Consider the following 17,568-nt stretch of genomic DNA (forward strand, 5'->3'; position numbering starts at 1 on the left):
TCAAAACCTGCTGTCAGTCATTGACGCAAGTCAGTTTGCTTTTTTTTTTTTTTTTAGAGCCTCACTTTCTATAAGTGGTGACAATCATCTCCATCCCTAGGGCTGTTGTTGAGCTGGTTAAAGATGCTGCTGTGACTACACCTCAGAGCCTGCATAAAACAGCTCAGACATGCTGCTTTTACCTCGAAAAAGTAAGCATTGCCAGAGGTCCCAGAATGCTTTGTGAGTACACACCCTCCAAGGATGAAAACTGGGACTTGAACAGAAACTGGGCAGCCATGTTCCTGGCAATGTTGTCCATAAAGTGCTAAGGGGGCTGGGGGACTAAGTGCTTGCCAGTGGGTAAGGACAAATAAAATATTACCTACACATGTGAAAGTATTTTTCAGCCTTGAAAAAGAAGACAAGCCAGGCCTGGTGGTGCAGACCTGTCATCCCAGCTTCTCTAAAAGCCCACGAAGGAGAACCGAAAGTTCAAGGTCTTGCTTTGGTTTCAGAGAGAGAGTTCAAGGGCTAGCCTGGGCAACTTAGTGAGACCTGTCTCAAAACAGGAGTTTTGTTTGTTTGTTTGTTTGTTTGTTTTGTGCTAGGTATGTAGCTTAGTGGTAAAGAGTCTACCTAGCATATTTGAGGCCCTAGGTTTAAGTCCAGTATAACACAAACCCATGCATGCATGATGAACACACACGCTCACAACACACACACACACACACACACACACACACACACAACCATTGTGCAGTTCTGTTTAGATGAGGGACTTGAGTAGAACGGCAGCAGGCAGGCATGGGTTATAGGGGCCGAGGGATTAGTGTTTAATTCATTTAGGGGTGATGAAGCTGTCTGGAGATGGATGGTGGTGATGGCTGCTTAACTGGGTGAATGGACTTAATGTCCGGGTGCATTAAAAACGGTTAAAACAGTAAATCTACACTGCCATTGTTTGAACAATTAAAAAAAAAATGTTGCTTTTATTCCACTCCAGAAGCCAAGGTTTTACTGGTTTCTTTTTTTTCTCTTGAAGAATGTGGACAAGGGCAGACTCACAGCGACACTTCTGAAAGGTTACCTGCCCTGAGCTTGATACCTAATTATCAGCTGATCCTGCCCAGCCTCCCAGAGGGGGCACTGATTAATGGTGCTCTGCTCAGGCCAAAAAGTCTATAGATCAGGCTCCTTAGAAGCTGGCTCTGTGCTGAAGCAGGGCAGAGGGAGGAAAGGAAAGATTCATGTCTACCGCATACCAACCCATGTGCTAACCAGGTGCCAGGCATGTGAATGAAAAACTCTGTCCTCGAGGAATTTGCAGTCACCTTGGCCTCAGTTGCCACCTAGCCAGGCCTCACTGTGGAGATGCCTGGGAAAGGAAAATGAAAGAGACGTATCTTTCCAATTATGAGCCATGAGTTGGGACCTAGAGACATCTCTCCAGGACTGCCGTATGACCTGGCTCTTGAGGTGGGCATTGCTACTTGACCTTGCTAGTGACCTCTAACAATAAAAATGCCTGGGTGTAGACATGAAGAACATTATTAGGCTTGGCTGACAGAATCTCAAAGTGCTAGAATTGGCAAGCACCTAGGGCCCAGGCCAGGTAGAGATAAGAAGCTAATTCTGGTTCCCACTTCTTAAAAAACTTGCTTTGGCCAGCCTCCCTTTGGGGTCCTAGGCCCCAGGTAGTATAGAATAACCTAGGGTCTGGGGTGGGAGTCTTAAAAGAAGGTCTCTTTTTTTTTTCTGCCTCTCGAATCCTTAGACCTGCTGTTCACAGGAATCCTACTGGGAAATATGGTTGGCAGTACAAATTTGAGCCCCAATTCCAAATAAGTGCTATCACTCCCTCCCTTGTATTTATTTATGAAGACTTGAGGTAATGTTAGGCCTTTAGTTTAGTTTTAAATGACAGTTTAGTTTTTGCTTTAAAGCTCTGCAGAGACAAAGATCTACCAAAGCCTAATTTTCTTTTGTTGTTATTGTTTTTTTTTCAAAATATAATTTCCAAAAATAAAATCTAAAAAGGAAAGAAAATATGAGTCTCATGGAAAGATTTTGTTGATTACCAAGGAGGATTTCAGCAGGGGAGGGAGCAGTTGGTAAGAGAGGGTAAGGAAGGGTTAAAAATGACCAACATTCATTAATACGTATAGGAAATTGTTCAAGAATTTACAAAGAAACTAAGAGCTCCCAAATGTTATTTTAAAACAACAACAAAATGTTCATTAGCTATAAAATGATAATGTTGGTTCAAAAATCATTTGAGGAATAGTATGTAAGAGAAAAAACAAATAAAGGTCCTCTTTTTATTGCTCTTGTTTTGCTTGTTTGTTTTTTGTTTATAACAATTTAAGACAAATTTGATTGATGGCAGGGAAGTAAAACTGAATTTATTTCATACAGGAAAGTAGTCATTGGAATGCTAAGAAAATATGGTTCAAGTTAACATGCAACTTCATAGTCTGGTTCCTTGATTAATATTAATAATATTTGACAGTTGATCTTCTAGAGCTACTTTCTAATAGATGTGTGCCCTGAGTGTGAGTTAGCTGTTTCTAGCATCCACATTAAGAAATAAAACCATGGGGCTGGAGAAATGGCAGAATGGCTAAGAGCACTTACTTGCTGCTCTTACAGAGGATTCAGGTTCAATTCCCAGCACCTACATAATGACTCATAAACATCTCTAACTCCAGTTCCAGGGGATCCAGTGCTGGCTTTTGAATGCATTAGGTACACTGCCTGTACACAAATATACATACAGGAAAAACACATACATGAATAAAATAACAAGGAAAGAAAGCTGGGTGGTAGTTGTGCACACCTTTAATCCCAGCACTCAGGAGGTAGAGGAAGGTGGATCAATTAGTTCAAGGGCAGCCTGGTGAACTGTGTGTTCTAGGACAGCCATAGATACACAGAGAAAGAAATCTGTCTTAAAAATCCAAATTAGATAGATAGATAGATAGATAGATAGATAGATAGATAGATAGATGGATAGTGTGATGGTTTGGCCTAGGGAGTAGCACTGTTGGGAGGTGTGGTCTTGTTGGAGTAGGTGTGGCCTTGTGGGTGTGGGCTTTAATACTCTTGTGGTAGCTGTCTGGGAGCCAATACTCTTCTAGCAGCCTTCAGATGAAGATGTAGAACTCTCAGCTCTGCCTTCACCATGCCTGCCTGGATATTGCCATGCCCCAACCTTGATGATAATGGACTGAACCTCTGAATCTGTAAGCCAGCCCCAACTAAATGTGGTCCTTTATAAGACTTGCCTTGGTCATGGTGTCTGCTCACAGCAGTAAAACACTAAAAAAGACGGACAGAGAGATAAATGATAAAATCATAAGCTGGGTGTGGTGGTACATGCTTTTAATTTCAGCCCTTGGGAGGCAGAGGCAGATGGACTTCATTGAGCCTGAGGCCAGCCTTGCCTCCATAGTGAGTTCTAGGACAGCCAGAGCTACATAGCAAGACTCTGACTAGGAATAAAACAAAACAGAACTGGGAGAAAGCCAAGTGCCAGGTGTGGCTCAGACACCCGTAATCCCAACATTTAAGAGGTTATGGCAAGAGAATTTTGAGTTTGAGGTCGTTATGAAGCATATAGTGAGACCCTGACTCAAAAAAAACAACCTCCCCCCAAACAAAACCCACTCACAAAAGAAGCAAAAACAAACACAAAGTAATTTGAATAATATGTTTTAACCCGACAAGTCCAAAATATTGTCATTTTGGCATATGGCACTAGCCACATTTCAAGAGCTCCACAGCCATCTGTGAATTACAGTTCTGGAGAATTCAATAATCTCTGTGTGGATGTGTTAAACGAAGCTTCCATATGACATTGAAGAAATTCAGTCCTCCACTTGGCCTCAGCTGTACGTGAGATCATTCTTTATAACAATGTTCCTAGTCTCCTACGACCCAACAAAGATTCCAGGAAAGGTGACCCTAAACTATGGATCCTAACAGGCTTGTGCAAAACAGCAGGTGTCCAGGGCTACGAGACACAACATCCTGTGGACAGAACACATTTCAGTTTGCAAGGTGGAGGACGTAGCGGAGGGACACTTTAAGCAGAAGGCCAAGTGAACTGAATGCAGGAGAGGGTACATGTTTAAGGAACAGTGATGTGGGGCTGTGGCTGGAGAACAGGGTGTATGGAGAAGGCAAGGCATGGACTAAGGCCTGGCAGGCAGAGATCAAGGATCTAGGGAAGCCATGGTAGCATGTCTTGTCTATATCCAGAAAGGAAAGGACATGTCTTAAGCTCTTTCAAGGAGCTTTGAGCCTGGTCACATCTTTGACTCTTTTCCTCTTGTTACCACCACTGTGAATAGAGATAAAATTTGTATCATGGTTGGTAGTAAAAATATTTTCCAGCCACCAAACAATAGAAATGATGCCCAAATCCAGGATGATGAAAGTATTGGTAGATCAGGTAAAGTGATTCTAAGGTCTCCAGTGAACAGAAACTCCTGGGACTGAGGGAGCCTATGTGATGATTTATGGATTGGTGGCTTCATGGTTGATCTCAGGTAGCCTTTGGGTCAGGTTTGTGTGAGATATGAATATCCATCCAAGCCTGGCATCAACTCACTCATGGGCCAAGTAAGCAAGAAAGAGCGTAGCTGGACAGTTTTGATCCCTGTTATCTGGAGGGAGATAAGAGGTGACATGGATTTCTCTTGCCCTGAGTCCTTTACAAGCATTCTCTAAATCACTGGGCTCGGCTTCTAGAAGCAGCAGGCCAAAGGAGAGTAGGTAAAGCTAGAATATGTCACAGAATAAGAAGAACCAAGAATGCCTCAATTCTTGCAATATTCTCCAGGGTCCCCCACCCTATCAACATCAGCAAGAAATTGAGTCGTTTCACTTAGTTCTACGGGAGAAACAGTACATAGGCACAGAGCAAGCATCAGTAGGAGAGCCTGTAGCTGGCTGGAAGAGAAGAGGCACTGTGCGGGAGATTTGATGATGCTCTGTGGTCAGCTGACTCCCCTGTATGCTCATTCCAGGGTGTGTTGTGGAGGGGGGTGGTGCAGGGCTGGGTCTTTAGCCAGCTTCTTGGAGAGCTGGTTTGTTTGGTAGGCAGCAGACTCTAGTTGAATGAGTTAGGGTCCTTATTTCACTTGGGGCTATGCAATTATCATATGTAAGACTAACCATCCAGTAGAATCAGGGAAGTGCTGATCTCATCTCCTTGGAGATAAGACTTCCTCCCTCCCCCTTCAGTTTCCACACTTTTTGCTATGAACCGATTGCTGCCGGGTTTCACAGAAATGCTTTCAGATGACAGGGAGAGGAGAGAAAACGAAAGCCCAGAGAAGCAGAGGCTACTGAATTGGAACTTGGGAATGGAGCCAGGCCTGCCAGCTCCCAGATCCATGTTTAGAAATGAGCTCTACAAAAATGCCAAATAGTTGGTTAAAGCCAAGATGCAGTGTAATCTCCGGTTGTGTTCCAAGTATCACATGCACGTTCAGTTGCCTCTCTACCAGCCATCTAAGCTGCCAGCACTTCTGCTGAGACCTTAGGTCGCTTCCATCTCCCACCTCCAGCCAGACCTAAGCATCCAGCCTCAGTCCTTGGGGCAGGGGCAGGGTATGGGTAACTGTGCTCACTCACCCTGTCCCAGTTTATGAAGGGGAAGCTGTGAGATGGACAGGAAGCTTCATGATCATCAATTTCTGAGCTCAGCCATAGGTATGGGATTTCATTCAAGCCCCAAGAACCTATGCAGGTTGATGATCCTATCCTTCAATGGCAAGTGGGAGCTGTAGCTCAGACAAGTGAAGCCAACTGCCAAAGACCACACAGCCTGGGTAGAAGCCAGGCTAGAGTTCAAGGTCCTGTCTCCGGTTAGTTCCAAGCAGCCCTGAGATGAACTGTAGGAAAACAAACAAGAAGCAGTGAAGAAACAAAATCATCTTGCAGTACATGGAAAAATATCACTCAGGGATGGCTGTCTTCAAAATCTATGCAGGGTATAACCCTTTTTAAATTTTTTAAAGAACCTCCCCCAAACCTTGTGCGTGTGTACACATTCAATATAGTATGCATGGAGAATTTGCTGGACCCCATTCTCTCCTTTCCACCATGTGAGTCCCGGGAGTCAGACTCAGGTCACCAGGCTTGCTGGGAAGTGCCTGTACCTGTTGAGCATCTCTTTGGCCATGTGGTGTATAACCTCAAGTCTGAATTTTCTCACAGTACAGCGAGGGAGGAGGAAACTCCACTGAGATGCTAGAGGAACTCTAGATCTTCTTTCTGAAAAAATGTACTGTAACCTGCAGATGCTTACAACCTTTGCTGCAACTGATGGGAGCTCATGGACTCTGGAAGCTGACCAATTTTCTTTGAAGGAGTCTACAGGGTGGATGCTTTGGTAGGACATGAGTGTTGCAGGTAGCATGGGTGGGGGCTGGGGCAGTGTTTTGTCAGGGGAGGAGAAGGAACAGAAGGATGCCACTAGGACCAGAGAGGCAGTCAGCTGTGCAGTGGTTGAGGGCTTAGACACTTTCTAAAGTGAGGCTTGCTGGTGCCCTAGTGTTGTGTAGCAGTATCATCTGAGATTAAAACCTTCCATCTTGGAACAAACCTAGTTAAGACACAGTACGCTTATAGGGAGATGACATAACAGGAATGTTCTAACAGGAAGGGAACACTTAGTCCTGTAGGGGAAGTTCTTTAAGACAGGAAGCAAACAGTCAAAACAGATTCAGGAAGTTCCTGAAACTGATCAGATTCTCTAGATCCCTCCCTTCCTCCTTAAGTGTGTATATAAGCAGTAGGGACTTCTGAAAGATAGTCTCAAACAAGCAGAACTGCCTAGAAGAGGCACTGAGCTCCCTATAAGGGGTCCAGGCAAAAGGAGCAGCCTATAAGAAGCAGAGACCATTTATGCTGCTGCCTAGAAGCAGAGGCCAGCTGAACTGCCTGGGAAAGGTTCAGACCAACTACTGATCTACTTGAAAAAGGCACTCTGTCCTGGTCTGACCTGTCTGCAAACTGAGCACTCGGTACTATTGTGGAGCACCTAGGTTTGATTCCTAGTACCCACATGACAGTTTACAGCTGTCTGTAATTCTAGTTCTAGGGGATCCAAATCTGTCTTCTGATACACTCCTCTGATTTCTGTAGGCACTGGGCACAAACATGGTACACATACATATATATGCAAGCAAAACACTGGTACACATAAAAATATATTTTTTAAAAAAATTCTTTCCCCTTGCAGCCAGCAGCATCCATACATAGAATAAAAACCCAGAATAGGCTTGGTCTTAAAGTAACTTTACACTTGCCAAAGATAGGTGGTGTCAGGCTAACTCACTTATAAGCCAGCCTGTTAAAAGTAATGATTACATGAAGAAAACATCCCCAAAGAAAGAATCCTAATTAATTCAGGCCAGAATGGAATGTATGTCTCCTGGACTGACCCACCTCTGAGGTTTTGATCTGTGTCTTCCTTGAATCATGCCTGCTCTGCCCATTTGGGCATTTGCTCAGCAGATGAATGTGTGGGATTTGCCCAGTGATTCTATTTCTAGACTGTTTGGTTCATTTTAGGTTTCATAGTCTTGGCCTTCAATAGTCAGGCCTCATTCCTGTCTCTCTGTCTCTGCCTTTCTCCTTCCTTCTTCTTCTCTTCCTCCTTTCTTCCTCTTCTCTATCTTCTGTTTTCCCATCCCCCCTTCCTCTATTTCTAGACTCCTGATTTTTTTTTTTGTCTGCTCCCTGTCACTGTAACAAATTCCTGAGGTAATAATCTTAGTAGGAGGCAGGCTTATTTGGCTAATGGTTTCAGAGGCATCAGTTCATGGTCACTGGGCTCTGTCATTTGGGGAGCATGGATAAAGGGTCCATCGTGGCAGGAACACACCACAGATCAACATAAGGCAGTGCAAATGGCAGCAGAGGTGCTGGCTGAGGAGCTGGCATCCACCCAAGGCTACGTCTGCTCACTTCATGGAGTCCCAGAAGCAAAGAGAGGAAGAAGGACTAGAACTCCAATATCCTCCTTAATGCCACTCTGCCAGGAACACAACTTCTTCCCATTAGGCCTCATATCTTATAGGTTCTGTTGCTGGGCAATAGCACCTTGAACAAGGACCAAATCTTAGGAGACACTGAGGATCCAAACCATAGCATAGGACCAATGTGTCCTGTGCTTTCTTCACCCCACGGTCTCCCCACTCTATTTTCAGTAGTGTGTGTGTGTGTGTGCGTGTGTGTGTGTGTGTGTGTGTGTGTGTGTGTGTGTGTGTGTGTGTGTGAGAGAGAGAGAGAGAGAGAGAGAGAGAGAGAGAGAGAGAGAGAGAGAGAGAGAAAGAGAGAGAGAGAGAGAGCGGTAGGGAGAAAGCCATGGGCCTTGGAGGAGAGATAAAAATCAGCTTGTTAAAATTAGGGCTGAGTTACCCTAACCATGGACATAGCCCAAGACAGAGGCAGCCTCATAAGCAGCAAGCACGTGTTATCCTGCCTGCCTAAGAAGGAAATGTCTGTACCAGTGAGGAGCCTCATGGGTATTAATGTCCCAAGCTGGACACATACTACCTCATCATCCCACAGTAAATAATTTTAGCAAGGGATTTAGAGAAGATAATTTCTGGAACTTACTTTCTTAAAGATTTATTTATTTATTATATGTAAGTACACTATAGCTGTCTTCAGACACACCAGAAGAGGGCATCCAGTTTCATTACAAGATGGTTGTGAACCACCATGTGGTTGCTGGGATTTGAACTCAAGACCTCCAGAAGAGTAGTCAGTGCTCTTAACTGCTGAGCCATCTCTCCAGCCCCTTTCTGGAACTTTCTATTTTTGAAATCAGGCCTGAAAATTTATGCCCTGTTTCCCCAAGGACATACATTGATCACTGTTCCACTGACTGGGTCTGGCCAGTGCTTTACTCATTCCATCTCCCTATTCCTCTCAACAGAGTCTGAGATGCAGGGTTTCTTAGAGAAGGCACCAAATTCAGAGGGGTTAAGTTATTTGCCCAGTGCCACAGAGTGCCCAAGCAACAAGAACAGTTGCATCTAGAATTAGCTGGATATGGACAGTGTGGATTGATAGTAGTGGTGGTGGTGAGTGAGACCCATGGCCAAGTCTGGTCATAGACTCAGTGATGGGTGCACAAGACCAGAACCAGCCTGAATGAGTTTGAAATCTACCTGCAGTCTACCTCTCGCTCTGCTTTTCTTGTCTGTAATGAGATTGTTCAAACGAGACACTGCCTGCACAGAGCACAGAGCACAGAGCACAGAATTAACTTGCTTTGCCCTATTGGAAGTGCTCAATCTAAGGGACCCGAGTTCTCTAACTTTCTGCCTCTGCAACTGCCTCTAACCACAGAACACCCACATCTATAAAAGGTCATGGATTGATAGCCCTTCATTCCAACTCTGGCCTTGCAGGACCTCAGAGGACCTGTTCTGCGACTAATTTACCTAAGTACCTTTGGGTGATGTGATGTTTCTGTGGGTTCACCCCGATTTCACAAATGTGGAGGCTTGGCAGCATCATGGGCCTGGCTTGGACCCACAAAGTGCCGCTCCCTCTTTCTAGGCCTCTCTTTCTGTGGCTCGATTCATCAGTGGGAATCTTTGTCCAGAGCACAGACTATATACTGAGTAAAAGCTGGGGAGAGAAAGTAGCACAGAATGCTCACTGAGAAGGAAGAAGGCTGGAGGGTAAGGGCCCAGGTCGCAAGCCCCTGCTGTCCTGAGCGGACTGTGCAGATCCATGGTCACTAACCTGAGAAAGAAAGCTTTAGTGGTTTAGAGCCTGGCAGCTGGAGGGCTGTGGTGGGAGCGATGGATGAGAGCAGGCATGGACTTGGAGGTGGGGTTCTAAGGCACAGACTCCCGGGAATTTGTTCTGAACTAATTCTGAGACTCAGATAGATGTAAGCTGGAATGACAGAGGCGAAAGACACAAGTTGACAGGAGTCAACTGTGGGGGCTGAGTCATCCACCATCCATCTATCCATCCTCCTTTGAGCTACTGAGAATGGAGCAGGGGCTTAGGTGAGTAAACAAGCAAGAAGTCATCCCTGGTAAGTATGCAAAGTGCTTATTGCGCACATGTGAAGGGCAGGCCCTGGGAGAGCTCAAGAAGGACTCTCAGAGCTGATGCTTGAGTGAGCCTTGAGAGATACAGAAGCTTCCCAGGAAAAAGACTCAATACCAGTATGTGGGCGGGGGCAAAAGGGAGAAGGATCTCTTAGACTATGGCAGATGCTAATACTCAGAATTTCTGATAGCTTAATTTAGTGCTGGGGATTGAACTCCAGGCCTTTTGAATGCTCCATAAGCTCTCTACCATTGAGCTACAGCCTAAGCACCTTCATTTGTTTGGTGGTTAATCAGAGCCAGGCAATAGTTCCCCATAGAGCCCTATCTTCTACTTTTACCGCATGCAAGGAAGATCTGCCTTCCTTAGATTTGAAAACAAAACAAAACGAACAAGCAAAAGCCTATCCTGCTTAGGGCCCTTTGGTGCTACAATAAGGTTTTCGCGCTGACTGGTGAGAGGTCTTGCAGTTTTATCTTCTAGGAAATAAAACATAGACAGACCCTAATTCATGCTGGAATTTGGGTGATGAATATCTGCTTGTTCCTAGAGTAGAAGGTGAAGTGCGAGTAAACAGCATGGAAATGTCCTGAAAGGGAGTAAGGGGAAGGCAGAGTGCCCTAGCTGGGAGGTGGGAAACCAGAAATGGAGCATTCTAGAAACCAACATTTCAACCGTGGGTAGCCACAATTCAGCACTAAGGTCCAGAGAGAGAAAGAAAATGGTTTCCCTGGGGCCTTTGTGCCTTCTCCCTCCCCATTCTGCCCAGGCTTCCTGAGAACTGGTTGCTACCTCCAGTGGGATCCTAAGAGAAATGACATCCCCCCAGTGGGCTTGCCAGGAGTATAAACAGTGCTGTTCCCTAAGGGGACGGAAGGACTGCTTCTATACTAGTGTCACAAGATGTGGGGTGAGGCTGGCCTGACTTCTGTCCCCAGACATGGAAGGGTGCACTGACTACTCACTGGGCTGTCTGATGGCTCGGGGCTCGGGAAGGTGCTGCTTCTCCATAGAGGCAGCCATGATGGTGGTGGTGCAACGTCACACCTCTGTTCTCCATGGCAACTGGGGAGCTGCCACCCCAGGGAAGCCACCATGGCAACAGCTGTTGCAGAACAGCTAGGAGCCTCTAGGCCTCCAGGCTTTCTGGGCTTGTCCCCTTGGTCTTCCTGAGGGGGTAGCTGGCTTGCCTGGGACTTGAGGTAGAGGCAGCCACCTCTCTAAGCCTGGACTCTTAGACTCTGTAAAGAAGGCTGTCAGTGGTTGGTTTGCTGTGACCAGTTCATCACTGACTGATAAGGACTCTGAAAGTTACTGGGCCAGAGAACCAGATACAAACGACAGAAAGAAGAGATGCAAAGAGGGTCTCCAAGATCCAAAGTGGATTTGGCTTGGCTTAAGGAATCTTAGTCTCTTGTCCCTACAAAGGTTTTCCTTGGTGGGCAGCCATACTCTACAACTCCCGGGTATGTGACCCACAGCATAGGAAACCCCTCTTGGTCAGTGAACCGAAGCACCTGGTCATCCTACCTGAGGCTTAGGCAGGACGACGAGGCTTGGGGTTTCAAGATTCTTGGGAGTACTGGCTAGAGGAGAATGCTGGGTCAGGTAGCTGGGTCTCCGGGTTCTCCTTCCCTCTTCCCAGCATCACTTTCAGCTCTCGTGACTGATAAGAACTCTCATCTTCTTCATCATCATCTTCATCATCTTTCTCATCTTTATCAGTTCTTCAACACTTCTTCCTCCTTCCATCTTTATCTTGTTCTCTTCTGCTTGCTTCTTTCTTTCTTGTTATTCGTTTGGTTAAACATTTCATTGAGCCAGGTGGTGGTGGTGCACGCCTTTAATCCCAGCACTTGGAAGGCAGAGACAGGCGGATTTCTGAGTTCAAGGCCAGCCTGGTCTACAGAGTGAGTTCCAGGACAGCCAGGGCTACACAGAGAAACCCTGTCTCGAAAAACAAAAACAAAAAACAAAAGCAAACAAACAAAAATTCGTTGAGCATCTACTATGCAAGAGAAGCCAGGAGGAGTCAGCACTCTTGAGAAGCATGCAGTGGGGCAGGGGTATTCTACCAGAGGCTCCCTGCCCCCAATCAGGTAGAAAATGGAGACCTCTGAAGGCAGGGAGATGAAGAGCTGTTGTGCTTGTGCTCTCTCTCTCTCTCTCTCTCTCTCTCTCTCTCTCTCTCTCTCTCTCTCTCTCTCTCTCTCATTATTCTGACAGCTTCTCAGGCAGGAAATGTATAATGGAAAGAGAACAGCTTTCACATGTTCCCCAAGGGCTCCCAGGAATGCCCTAGAAGTGAGGCACACGAGCCAACTGGAGGCATGGCTGAGCTAGGCTGGTCTCCTGCTTGCTCATTCATTCACAAAATAGGGACTGAGCCTGAGATTGTGCTAGGCTCTGGCAATTCACAGAGGCTAGCAAGAGGCAAATATGCAGCAACACAGAGGGACAAGTAACATGAAGAAAACCAGCTGGCTGTGATTGAAAACAACAGAGAACCAAGCTGGGGCTCCACTGGACAGATGGCTCTGCTGGTAAAGTGTCTGTCGCACAAGTATGAGGACCTGAGTTCAGATCCCCATGCCAACCAACCAACCAACCAACCAAACAAACAAACGTAAAGGCAGGGAGGTTTCCACCTTTACCTGTAGCACCAGAGAGAGAGGGAGATACCAAAGACAGGAGGATCCATGGAGCTCACTGGCCAGTCAGCCTTGATGAATTGGTGAGACCTATATTGAATGTTTCAAGAAAGAGAGAAAGGAAGAAAGAAAGAAAGAAAGAAAGAAAGAAAGAAAGAAAGAAAGAAAGAAAGAGAGAGAGAAGGAAGGAGGGAGAGGGAGAAAGAGAGAGAAAGCAGAGGTCTAGAAAGTGACTTGGCAGCTAAAAGTGCTTGCTACGTTATAACAAGCCCCCCAAAAACTGAGCTAAATCCCCAGACCCCATAGAAAAAGCCTGATGCCATCGCATGCATCTGCCATCCCAGCATTCCTACAAGATGACAGAGGAGACAGGAGAATCCACCGGAAGTTCATGGGTCCAGTAGCCTGGGGTATGTGATGCAGTGAGCAGAAGGTGAGACCCGACTTTTGAAGGTTGTCCTCTGACTTCCACATGCATGTCATGGCATGATGAACAGGTGCAACAGGAACATGCACATATACTATAGTCACACAAATAAGGAAAGATGACTGCTATGCCGCCAATGATCACAAAAAAGGAAATGGCAAAAGGAAAAATGTATACATGTGTATAGAAGACAGGTGAGGGAGGACACACTGAGGTTGGGAGCATGGGAGCATGGGAGCATGGGAGCATGGGAGCATGGGAGCATGGGAGCATGGGTTATTTTGCCCAATGCAAAGGGTAAGAACTCAGCCAAGCAAAGGGCTGGAGTGGGTAGACAAGGAAAATGGTTCCCATGATGGGAGCGACAGGAGAGTGGAAGAGAGAACAGAGAGGAAGAGCTGAGGGTAAAGCCAAGCTGGGGAGCTCCTGGGATCTGAATACAGAGGCAAGGTGAAGAGGTGGGGGCAGGTTGGGGTAGGACAGTGGCTGAGAAACAGCCATGCCACAGGCCGCTCCCCACCCCCACCCCCACAGGCTTGGACTTTGACTTGAAGTACAGTGGGAATGAAGCCACCAAGGGTTTCAAAGGGAACGGGATCTCAATTCCATTGGAAGCTGCCCTCTGGTTGCTGGGTGCAGACCCCCGATGATAACGGAAGAGCTGAGAGGTCGTGGGGGTCGTGGGGGTCGCAGCTGGGGAGGCACCTCTTGCCAAAAGACCAGGCTGGGGACCTCAGACAAGACTGCGCCGATTTTGGAAGGGGGCAGGAAGAGGACATTCGAGATACATTTCCAAGCCAGAAAAAAAGAACTGTCTGGCCTGTGTCTTCCTCTAGCACACAAGCTCCACAGAGGCAGGAGTCCTGTTCACTCCCTTTCCCCAGGACGTAGCACAAGCATTTGAGAGTGCTGTGTTTGAGAACTGAGTGAGTGAGGTAGTAAGGTGAGATGGTGGAGTCACTCTGCCATCCAGCTTCTGGACAGCCTGAGGGTGTGTGTATCTATAGAGAGAAGGGGAGGTAGAGGGTGAAGTCAAAGGCCCGTGCTGCGTAAAAGGAAAGATGCTATGACATTGTTGAAGGCAGCCTGGTAATGAAGGTGGGCCACTGTGTGCTTGCTGAACGACTAACAGATGTGAGAGGGGATTTCTGAAATGGGTCTAGAAATGGGTTATCATCAGCATTCGCAAATGCTTAAATCACGTGGGTGGGTAAGGTCGCCTAGGAGAGAGGATGGAGGAGAAATGGGTCCCTACCCACAATCAGGGCTTGTTGCGTTGGGTATCAGGGACCCAAAATCAACCAAAACAGGACTCTGCAATTTGTAGTAATCTAATCCCTAGTGACCCTAGTAAATACTTTAACTGTGCCCTTCCCTGGAGTCCCTAGAAAGGCAAGCAGACACCTGGGGGGTGGGGTGAGGTACAACTGGGGTACTTAAGGGATGGCCAGATCTCAAGAGTCCTTGACAATCCTCTGGAGCAATGCATGCTGTTTGGGGCCCAAGGATGATGACTACAGTCCCCAGGGGCTGGGCTAGCTCACATCCAGCCAGTGTGTGAGTACTGTCTCCTACCAAGGGCTTGGAGCTCCAAGCTAGACAAAGTGTTCACTGCGACAACGCCACAGGTGGTGAATGCTGGATCACACGGCAGCCACAGGTGGTGAATGCTGGATCACACGGCAACCCAAGCCCATGTCTACTGCGTCCCCGCTGGCTAGAAGAGTCACAGGTGTTCTTTGCCATGGCAGGGATTTGGAAAAGTCACATCAGGAAAAGAGTGCGTCTGAGTCTTCCCAGAATCTCTAGGTTCTGGACTTGCTCCAGCTGAGTCAGCCTTCGTTCGGTCAGAGGTCTAACCACCTCGCACACCAGGCAGAAATTCTTCCCACAACAAGCACTTGGCTGCTGGTGTCTCCACATCCTTCTAGGAATGGCACTGCCCTCAGCCTATAGAGTGGTCTGTCCCTAGTTGTCTTTGGTCCTTTTGTTAGAAAGCTTGGTTTTGAAAGGCCTGGAAGTCCTTGACCAGATGTTCACAGTGCCACCTCTTGGGGGACAATAAAATGCAGGGAGGGCGATCAGGCCTCCCTAACGGAGTTGATATGGGCTATTTTCTATCATTTTTTTTTCCCACTGTGTTTGTGAAGGAAACAAAAATAAAGCGTGTGTTGTGTCTGTGTGTCTGTGTGTCTGTGTGTGTCTGTGTACAAAACCTTGGGTGTTGTTCCTCATGTGCATCCACCTTTGTATTAAGGCAGGGTCTCCAGCTGGCCTGGGACTTGCCTAGTGCTACTAGACTAGCTGGCTGGTGAGCCTTGAAGATCTGCCTGTCCTGCCTTCCAGTGCCAGAGTTACAAACACACACTGCCACGACCAGCCTTTTAAAAACATGGATTCCGGGAATCAAACATAGTTTATCACACTCGAAAAGCAAGTACTTTATTGACTAAGCCAGCTCTCCAGCCCCCAAATAACATTTTTTTTATTCTTGAACCCAATTGGCCTCCTTAACATTTCTACCGATAATTGGACCCATGAACGCACAATGGCATTCAAGTATCTGAAAACAAGAGGTGGCTTTCCACCAACCAGATCTTCTCCAGGCCAAGTTGTTCCTCGTGTAACCTGGTTTCTAACCCAGTCACATCCAAGTTTCTCTTCTGTGTACCAGAGAAGTAGATTCCACTGGCTTTGCACTAAGAAGGGATTTGTCATTCCCTGAGATAGATGTTGCCACCTGATAATTAATGAAGCCAAGATGCCCCTTCCCCAGTTTGTGTGTGTGTGTTTACTCTGACATTAGAGAGTGAATTAAACTACCTACTTCCTCAAGCCCTGGTTTTCTTATCTTGCTAAAGGTATCAATTTAGATTAAGGAAGTGAAAAGCGTTAAAAGCCCCACACCGGGGGTTTTACCTCCAAAGCTCTGTTCAGTTTAGATGCTGTCCAGGTTTGGCCCATAGAGCAGTGCAGTTGGGCCTGGGCCTGAATCTCAGCTTCGCCTCTTACAGGACTGGGATTTGGGAGGTCTGACCTTACATGCCATGCTGCATTTTCTTCTCTGTGGAGCAAACTGTCACAGCAATCTCGGAGTGCATTTCCATGAGCATTACACCCACATCTCAGGCTAAAGGCATGCGTGATGTTTGTCAATTATTCCCCTAACTCCTTTGTTTAAAGAACAGGGCCTCGGGCTGGAGAGATGGCTCAGCGGCTAAGAGCACTGTACTGCTCTTCTAGAGGTCCTGAGTTCAATTCCCAGCAACCACATGGTGGCTCACAACCATCCGTAATGGGATCCAATGCCCTCTTTTGGTGTGTCTGAAGACAGCTACAGAGTACTGTACATTACATATATATTACGTATACATATACATTAAATAAATAAATAAATCTTAAAAAGAAAAAAAAAGAGCAGGGCCTCACTGAGAGGAAGTTAATTCACAGCACTTCTTTTGAAAAGTTGAAGGCATTAAATCAAACTGCGGCTGTTGGTGGAGGTTGTTCCATGGTAACCTCCCATCCATATTTGCTTAAATGCAATGGTTTTTAATTATTTATCTGTGTGCATGCAGAGGTCTGAGGACAACTTGCAGGGATCAGTTCTCTCCTTCTACCATGTGAGTCCTTGGGATCAAATGAAGGTTGTCAGGCCTGGCAACAAGTGTCCTTGCCCACTTGGCTCTCCTGCTAGCTCAGGAAGCAATAATCATACTTCCTTGGTTACCACCTCATGTCATTCTCCTACAGCTCTGTATACCCACTCTTACTGCTGTTAGATGAAGAAGAATGGAGATTCTGGCAGCCTAAGCAACTCAGGACTAGGAAGTAACAGATCTGGGACTCAGATCCCTCTGACCCCAAAGGCCCATCCCAATACTGTTGTTTCATTCTCTGAGGCAGCCCCCAAGTCAGGACTCAACTCTAGCCCCAGGGACAGCAGAAGCCTAGAGTGTGCCTTCCAACACAATACAGCTTCTGAGGCGGAAGGGCAACTGCATCTGTCTATTCCAGGGTTCTGAAGGTGTCACTGTGTTTCCCAGCTACATCCTCTTAGGTCCCCTCTGGATGTTCCTGGCATTCAATACTCATGTGCTGTTTGCTAGGCTCTTAGCCCTGTAAATATGGTTTCATATTTATGTTAAAAAACAAAACAAGAAGCCCAGCTAAACTAAAAAACATCTATTCTGGATGTGGGCCCTGATGCGTAATGTCATTAGGGAGCCAGCAGTACATCCCATCCCATTATCGCCTGGCCAAGCTTCTCCGAGCAGCCTGGCTGCAAATGGCTTTCTCGTGGGGGGCGGGAGGAGGGCACAGCCCTATCTGCCCTCCAGTTGGAGGAGAGATTTTATCTTTAATTGACAACTGGCCGCCTGCCACCGCCCTGCCTCTGTGGCTGGCCCAGGCTCA

This window comes from Mastomys coucha, unplaced genomic scaffold, assembly GCF_008632895.1.
Source record: "Mastomys coucha isolate ucsf_1 unplaced genomic scaffold, UCSF_Mcou_1 pScaffold16, whole genome shotgun sequence".
Taxonomy (NCBI): domain Eukaryota; kingdom Metazoa; phylum Chordata; class Mammalia; order Rodentia; family Muridae; genus Mastomys; species Mastomys coucha.